The sequence below is a fragment of the Poecilia formosa genome, unplaced genomic scaffold, assembly GCF_000485575.1.
Source record: "Poecilia formosa unplaced genomic scaffold, Poecilia_formosa-5.1.2 Scaffold27, whole genome shotgun sequence".
NCBI classification, from domain to species: domain Eukaryota; kingdom Metazoa; phylum Chordata; class Actinopteri; order Cyprinodontiformes; family Poeciliidae; genus Poecilia; species Poecilia formosa.
Genome location: NW_006799966.1, coordinates 2,666,049 through 2,673,883, shown reverse-complemented (window position 1 = coordinate 2,673,883; position 7,835 = coordinate 2,666,049). Strand labels below are relative to the sequence as shown.

General features: G+C 38.0%; 1 protein-coding gene across 4 annotated transcripts in view; it reads right to left on the bottom strand.

Annotated features, from left to right (window-relative positions):
- The window catches only part of st18 (ST18 C2H2C-type zinc finger transcription factor), a 48,369-nt gene that overhangs the window by 38,193 nt on the left and 2,341 nt on the right, over positions 1 to 7,835 (bottom strand). The window lies entirely within an intron of this gene.

Sequence of the window (7,835 nt, the reverse complement as noted above, 5' to 3'; positions counted from 1 at the left end):
CTGTTATGATGTTTTCCCACTTAAAACTACTGAAAACATGACATTTAAAATTAAAATACTACATCAAACCAATAAAATGGATACTATTTTTTTAAGAAAAACAAAATATGGTCTGTAAAGTATGTTTAATATCTGCTTGAAGGTCATTTTTGGAAGTTACATTTAATCTGACAAACGAGACTCATCGGGTCATCTGATTTACTGAATATGAGCATAGACGTGGATATACTATTAGCATGTGTAGTAGGTTTAAATCATTTACCTTATAAGTTCCACTGAAAAGCAAGAGTTCTTTGGTGACTGCACAAACCCTCCTGTACAGCGGTTATGCAAGTAATTAGGTGTAATTCGTCCCCGTAGGCCACTTGAGCTCCCCCCCCCCCTTCCCAGGTTAGTTCATGCGTTCGACAAGCCTGGACAGGGACAGGGAGGACTAGAAAGAACAAGGGGGAAAAGCAGAAAACACAAATGCAGCTTCTTTTTTTTTTTTTTTAACACCTCCCCACCCAAAAGTGATGTCACCCTGCGTCCTGCTGACTCCTGTTCATACAAACCCCCACGGCGGAGAGTAAACAGTGGAAGCGTTTAGCAAACAGGGCCAGATTACAATGACAAAAGGCAACCACACTTCTGGGTGGAGCCTGGGGGTGGCGGGTGGGGTCGGGTGGGGGTTGCAAAAGAGGGGAGGCACAGGGTTTTAAATAAGTGATAGCCCCCCACCCTTCTTCAAGATCCCCCCAGCTGATGGTGAGGGGCCACCCAAACATGAATTTCTATTGGGGATATGCCCCTCCTCCCCCTTGTCACCTCCATCGCCACCCCTTGTCCTCAGGGGACTGACGTGAGAACACAATATGTGATAATAATGAATTTTCAGTTCTCTTCTGTGATTTGTGCACTTGGTTATGCAAGGCCAGGGACTTGAGGACAGAGAATATCATTACTTAAGGTTTGGCAGTTGATCATCACCTTGTTTAATGCCTCATTTAAAAGTCAAATTTTTAACTGTCTTTGAGAGCCAATCCATGCTACGCTGTGAAAAAGACATACAAAGAGAGCAGACGTGCTCCAGTTTACCCTCTTTCCCACCATTTGTGTCTTGTAACTGTACAAACACATCAAAGTGAGGAATAATCTGTCTAAGAATCTTATTAAATAACATGTTCTTTGTCCGCGAACGCAGACAATCTCACAAGCAGCTTGTTCGAGGGATGATTATTTCATGTTCCGGACTGTTTGAGGCAAAAGAAATCAACTTATGTTAAGCAATCATGGCACACTGCGAGAGAACAACATATTGAGGGCTACACAACAACGCCATTACAAAATGTTACATTTTCTTTTAGCCCCAACATCTGTTTGAATCTAAAAAGAGAGCGAGAGGGAAAACTCATTCAGAGCCGACTCGCCGACTCGTGTTTTGTCGAGCTATTTCATCCGCTGAAAATGTGGGCATAACTGGAGAGAGCTGATGGAGAAATGAAAGAGGAGTGGGTTGGACAAAATTACATGTCAAACAAGGGTTCACATTTAAAAAGTCCTGCTCATATTTGTAGAAAGTGTTTGATTGCATTTAGAAAGGTATTACAATGGGTCACATCTGTGTCTAAAAGCTTTTTGCATTCTGCTGCAAATTATGTAAGCAGAGCGAAGTGTCACGGCACCCTGTTGTTTTTGAGCACTATACCTTCCTCCTGTGAAACCTACACAAATATGTTTAACTCGATTCTTCTAATGCACGACGGGATCAAAATGTCAGCGGCGCAACTTCAGCGAACCCTCTCACTCAAAACACGCCGCCCGGTAATTTCGACAAAGCAAACATGACTAATTTCGCATGGCAGCCCGTGCAGCCAAATAACAATGCACATCCACCCTGCCATTCAGTGAGACAGATGTGTACAAATCTCTATCAAACTGTGGTTAATTTCTGCTATGATGCTTCAAGCCTTGGTCTAAAATGACAGATTCTTCTTGGTGTTGCTGAACCCTCATTGTGTAACCACTTGATGCCTGCTTGTTCATCTCACAAAGTCGCATGAAAGGGGCTGAATTACATTTAAAAGAATATCTATTTGCATATGCAAATATGACGAGCCCAACATAAGTGCATGTTGATGTTGATATGGCTCCGGGACGTAGAAGTACATTTATGTTAATGTCAACAGACGGGGAATTTTCTTTTGAAAATACAGTGCATTTTTCATGGGGATCATTATCTGTCAGCATGTTTCATCTTAAGACCAGAAGTGATTAGATCAGTTCACAGGAATCCCCTTTGGGAGGAAAATTGCATGTGACCATAGGCAAACTTGCTGCACATTCATTCATTGTTCTATGAAGATGCTTTGATTCAATTTTGGACTTTTTCTACTCCGTTGTTCAAACCTGATCATTAAAACCCGATAAAATGATTTTGGTCTGTAAAACGGTAACCCATTATTCAATTATAGATACTCCCTTCATTCATCAGCCCAAAATAAAAAGAACAGGAAAACTACAGCCTACAGTTATTAAAAAAAATAAATAAAAAAAATAAAAGCTATGGGTCAAGTTGCTCCTTTGCTGATTTGCACTGCTATTTCAGATCCCTGTGTTGCCATTCTGTCCCTTCCTAGTTCCACTTCATACATATAATAAAATGTTTCTAACCCAGCTACTTAAAACATTACGTATCATTTTAAAAATACTTTCTAAGTTTAGTATTATCATTAATTATGGCAATAAACAGTCATTAAAATTTCTGAAATGGATCATTTAGTTTAAATGTACCCTTATTTTGTTTTAAATTTCATGTCACATCATATTTACATTGATTGTCCCATTGAGTGACCACATGTTCTTAAATCCAACTCGGATTGCGTTGCATAAGTAAAAATTAAACTTATGAATCTTAAGTTTAATTAAGAGTCCTCTTTCATTATGAGACATTCTTTTGAGTCTTACTTTAGTAAAAAAAAAAATATCATGGTTTCACTGTATCACAGTATTTAGATTAAGATAAATAGTCTTATTTAAATTCTGTTAAAAAAAACAGAAAAACAACTAAAGTGACCCATTAATATAAGAAGAATTAAGTAATCTATGATATTTATTAATTTATACAGTGATATAAGCAAAGACACACCTGCTGAATTCGCTAAATTTGGCAGTTTTCAAATGCTTATTTTGCATTCTTGCTGTTCTGTTCTTTAAAGATTAACAAGTAAAACAAGCAGATAAGAGCTGCATGGTTAGTGGGGCTATCTACTCAGGTAGACTGCAATCAGTTACGTAACAGAATAAAACTTCCCTTTGCTTGCCAGTTATAGCTTTAAAACTGTATTACCTTGATAAGAGTCACTTTTTCTATTATTTATTTAATGCTCTCAGGTGAGACCGTTGCATTGCAACCAAAAAGCCACAGATTATGTTTTATAAAATATGGGACAAAGATCAAACCTCTAAAGTTATAAAGGAGAATTGAAATGCAATGCATACCAATATATAAGCCTACCATTGTATTTGAATTTGTCTGTGTCAAAGAAACTATGGAAGGGCAAATGGCTCTAGCCAAGTGGCCACATGTTTTTAAATCCAACTCGGATTGCATTGCATAAGTAAAAATTAAACTTATGAATCTTAAACCAAGGCAAATGTGAATATGTTCACCAACATGTGGGTGTAACTTATTTACCTTTTCCATGAAAAGGCAATAGTTCTTTGTAGTTGCGTCTTCTCTATTCCTTTTTTGGGCGAGTCTATGGCAAAGGCTTTTGATTAAAGATGGTGATTCAAAAACCTTAAAAGCTATATAGGGAAGCTATATAGGGAATTCACAGAAGAGAAACTTTAATTGTGATCCTTCTAATCAGAGGAAGACATTATGAACTTGAATACCAACTAAGGCTTCGGACTGCAGGTCTTAATTCTAAGAATCCAAGCTGCAGTGGGTCACAGCTGGTTTCCTGCAATTACTGTCTTCAACCAAGAGCATCTGATTGGTTACATTAAACCAATCGATGCTTGGCTGGTCAGTCAGTGTCTTCTCTTTTATAGGCGAGAGGCTGACTTTGTTGTGTCATTGAGAGGTGAGGTGCAGATCTGGGTGTCTCTGGGGGTCCCTGCCTCTTCCCCCCCCCATCATCCTCCTTTACCCAGGCAGGCTCACAATGCAGCAGACACGCCTATGAATGAGGAGATAGGAGCTTGGGTGCTTGGCCAAAAACGAGCAACTAAACAATGGTAACAGGTGTGTGTAATGTGTGATTTGATAATGACCTTGGTGGCCATAATAGTATGTCTAGACACAACTAAAAATAAGCATTTTTGTCTGGAGTCCTCACTGCTAAAAAGATAAGATACGGGAGGTGGAGATTATTAGTCTGTAAAATAAAAAAAATTGCCTTAGCTTGACGTCTTCAAGGAAATATGATTTTTCTATGACACTACAAGCACAAGGGGCTTCAAATAAGAACAAAGAAAGTTAAGCCTATCACTCAAAATATTTGTATAATAAGCTAAAATTATCTTGAGTATTTGGAGATATGCTCTTGAATAAATAGAAAAACCACCATTAACATGGATGGCTTGCCATTTCTGATTGCGCCAGATACAGGAAGCTTTGTGACATAAACCAAAATGCAAATGCCCTTTGAACAAAACAAAGAAATTGATTATGAAGTAAGTTTCTCCAGCACAAGTAGCCGCCTTTGAGTGATTAATGGGGGCGGGTCATTGATTTGCTTTTGTTTAGGATCTTGGTTAACTTTCTAGATACACAATTATAATTTGTTTCCAAACAATAAATCTAATTTGGCTTGAGCGCGTTAAACTTCCGTATGGCCTCTTCTGTGTTGTTTTACATCTGAAATTGGTTGTTATCAAAAAAGCAAGGCGCGCTGTCTGCTGTTTCTGTTTATATTTGTTACCTTTCTGATTAGATATTGTTTTTCTCAGTGTATTGGAAGGTGGGGCCCTTTTTAAGAATCAGAGTACTTGTTTTCTGAGATGCTGTGTGACTTGTCTGTGATAAGAGTTAATCCCCCAGTCATACATCATCTTTCATGATGCCAACTGCTGTCTTCATGTTGTCTGAAACATGCCAAAGAGTGTTTATAGAGTGAGCTCCGAGTGATCTCCGTACAAGCAAAAGGTGAGGAAAATGTTTTTGGGATACTGCAGCACAATGCACTTTATTTTTCTGCGTATTTGCAAGTCAAATTACGGTGTTACAGACCAGATTATTGAGAGGATTTTTTTTTTTCCTCCAGCTTTAAAACTTTGAAAACTTCCACAGATCCAGACATTTATACTTCCCGATTTCTCGCATCATCTCTCCAAGATAGTGATAATACGATTTCTGTGTTTTTTGCGCTGTTGAGAAACAAACTGGATTATGAGCAGATCACTACATAAACAGCTTTCTAAAAGGAGGCAGCTATTTTAAAAAAGGCTGAAGAAATGCAAAGAGGGATTTAAATTTTAATTTGAATTTATTCCAGCAAGTGAAAGGTTCTTTTGAGAGGGGATTTCAGCAAAGATGATGGTATTTAAAAGTGATAAACAAGCATCTAAACCTCCAGTGGAAAAACAGTCATTTTGCCTCTTCTTTCTAGTGTAGGGGGGGAATCAGGCTCGCTTTGGTCACATCCAAAAAAAAAAAAAAAAAAAAAAGAATAAGTAATAGTCGTAATTAAAATGTAAATAAGTGAGATTCGTTGAGATTTTTCAACTGATTTCTCCCATAATTTGTACAATTTACATTTAGTCTTGACACACCTTGTGGCTCTGAATGAAAAGCTTATATGTCCCCAGGTGCAAATTCCTCCTCTCTGTGTACTTGGCATTGCATGTTTTATACTATATTGGATGCTTAAAAAATATTTCACACTTATCACATGCAATTTACATCACAACATGACAGAGAAACACCAGGCAAAGTTCAAAATTAAATGCCTTACAAATCAGAATTTGTGTTAATTACGGGTTGTTGGTTTTGTTTCCGGGGAGTACATCTGGGAAAAAAAAAAAAAATAAATAAAATAAAATTTTTTGAGGGGAGAGTGATTCACTTTGGGCAGCCACACATCAAATTTGTGTGACAAAGAGCGATTAACCAAGCCTGTCAACTGTTATATTTGTAATATGTGGATTATAATGCTGTGACTGGATTTCAAGTGTGTCTATTCTCCTGCGGATGACCACTAAACTTAAGCAGAGAAACCTATGCCACACAAGAAAAACAAAGAGTTACATCATTTTTGTAGAACAGTTAATCCGATCATGGACAGTGTGTGTGCATTTGCTATCTTCGGAAAATGCCAGCAAAGGCGCTAAGTAAACCTATTTTACAAGACTCCCTCACAAGGATACAGTGCCAGTATCGGGATAAAAATTTCACACAGCAGCATGGCTCAGTCACATAACCTAAGCAGGCTTAGGAAAATGGAACACAACAAAGTGTTGCACTTTCTTCCCCGCATGTCTTTTACTGCACACACACACACAAAAAAAAAAAAAATGTGCTCAAATGACTGATGTGGAGTTTCAGCGTGAAAGCCAGCGAGAACTAATGGCTGAATAGCATGGAGATACTGTTGTTGATGCTCAGAGTTGTTTAAAATGGTAGATTATGGAAGTGTGCACCTGGCATTCTGTGGACTAGCCTGGCAACACTCCTCCCTTATAATTATAATGAACACACAGTAATTCAGGGTTGAGGCTGAAATACGAATGATGTCCTTTGAGACAGCTTGTTTTAATGGCTATGCAGAAGAGTTCCTAGAAGTGCAGATGGCAGATGCAATGCCTTTGAAGCTGTTTACAGATTGTGCACAACAAGGTATGGAAAGACCCCTAGTGTGAGGCCGTATTACTTTAGTGTGCTCCTCAATTATACCGTATGTTAATCGATGTAGACTACATACTGTAAGAATACAGGGATACTGATACCACATTGTGAAAACAGGGTGATTAGTGCATTTGTGTGGCAACACATTGAACTTTTAAGTACCACATTGCATTTTTATTTCACCCAAATAGTCCACTACGCTGATTTTGTCCACACGAGGGTGTGTGTGTGTGTGTGTGTGTGTGTGTTTTCACGGGTTTCCATACAGAATTTAGTACAGGTTAGTTTTTGTTATTTTAATATAATGAAATACATATGTTGCCTTAACACGGGAGATGAAATTCGTCAAAAAGGAGAAAAGAACAAAACAAAAATGTATGCCAGACACAGACAAGACCAGAGCTATTTTTTTTTGTGCTGTACTGTTTATGCCGTCTACGTATTCATCAGAGCAGTACTTTAACCAAAGAAAATCTGAACCAAAGTTTGACGGTGTTAACACAAAAATTAAAACAAAGGTGTAAGATCTAACAGATTTTTTTTTTATTGTAGCAGGAGAACAAAGGTGGGTATTTACAATAACTCTTTAAATCAACAAGTCATTTTTGAGTCAATTCCAAGTTGTTAAGAATTCAGCAGCTTGACTTTCACCTCTCCCTCTGAGTCAACACATTACACCTGTTTAAGTTCTCTTGAATCATTTCACGCCCATTTTACAATAAGTTAATCTGTGTCAGTAGGCTGCACGGTCTACTGACACACTTAACACTTCTGGACTTAACAGAAGTCCAGAAGAGTCTTTGCTGAAGAAGCTGGTTGCTCAAACGTTCTGTATAAAAGCATATTAATAGAAAATTGAGTGGAAGGAAGACACAAAGATGGATACTAGACATGGGCTACAAATGTTGCCCTCCCCGTTTCAAGCCTCTTCTGAACCAGAGATTATCTCCAAACATTTTAGTATTCGATAAAGAAAAAAAAAGAAAAAAATCAATCTCTCTCT